This window comes from Chiloscyllium plagiosum, chromosome 17, assembly GCF_004010195.1.
Source record: "Chiloscyllium plagiosum isolate BGI_BamShark_2017 chromosome 17, ASM401019v2, whole genome shotgun sequence".
NCBI lineage: Eukaryota > Metazoa > Chordata > Chondrichthyes > Orectolobiformes > Hemiscylliidae > Chiloscyllium > Chiloscyllium plagiosum.
The window spans coordinates 60,811,485-60,812,805 of NC_057726.1; positions in this window are offsets into that span (position 1 = coordinate 60,811,485).

Here is a 1,321-nt window from a genome sequence, read left to right on the forward strand (position 1 = left end):
CGAACCAACCCCACCAACCTGTGGCACAGCATTTCAACTCCCCCTCCCACTCCACCGAGGATATGCAGGTCATTGGACTCATCCACCGCCAAACCACAACAACCCGACGGTCGGAGGAGGAGCGTCTTATCTTCCGACTGGGAACCCTCCAACCGCAGGGGATGAACTTGGACTTCACCAGTTTCTTCATTCCCCCTCCCCCCACCTTGTCTCAGACGAATCCCTCCCGCCTGGCACCGCCTTCCTGACCTGCAGTCTTCTTGTTGACCTCTCCGCCTCCATCCTACTCCGACCTATCACCCTCACCTTGACCTCTTTCCACCTATCACATTTCCAACGCCCCTCCTCCCTACCTTTTATCTTCTCCTGCTGAACACTCTCTGCTCATTCCTGAAGAAGGGCCTGTGCCCGAAACGTCGAATCTCCTGTTCCCTGGATGCTGCCTGACCTGCTGTGCTGTTCCAGCAATAAAGTTTCAATTTTGATCTCCAGCATCTGCAGACCTCACTTTCTCCTCGTTCTGTTCACCGCACTAGGATGTGATTAGACTGGAGAGTGTGCAGAGTAGATTCAGCAGAATGTTTCCTGGGATGGGAAATGTCAGTTATAAGGAGAGACTGGATAGGCTGGGTTTGTTTTCCCTGGACCAGAGGAAGCCGAGGGATGATCTGGTTGAGGTATGCAAAACTATGGGAGGCACAGACAGAGTAGATCATGAGAATCTCTTCCCGATGGCAGACATATCTCAGACCAGAGGGCATAAGTTTAATGTGAAGAGTAAGTGGTTTAGAAGTGATCTGAGGAAAATTTGAAATTCTGTGATCTGAGTCAACATTTTCTGGTGTTATAGACCAGAACAAACTCCCTTAAAACGTGTCAATAACCATAACTTTTTCTCATTTTAAAGGCAAGTGCCAGGCATTGCGTGCTGGATGCAATTTGATTGGTCAAACTATCAGGCTTGAAGCAAAACATCTTTTATTCGTACACTACATTTAAAATACTGCTAAAAAAAACAAAAATAATTGGCTTAACTGTACTTCTATCGAAATACTTAACAAAATAATAAATACTCATTAACTGTTCCAATAGATTAACATTCCATATGCACACCCTTGGCAAAGGCAAATTCAATAAAATAGATTGTGTCACATGCAATTCCAGCAGCAGAAAGAGAACCCAGGTTTTTAGCTGTAACAAAGAAACACAGAGATGTAGCATCATTTGCAACCTCAACAACTACTGACAAGCTAAACTAACATTCCTGGTTCTGTGGGTGCTTGACTTCAAATATTCAGGCTACTTCTTTTGTTCCACCTAT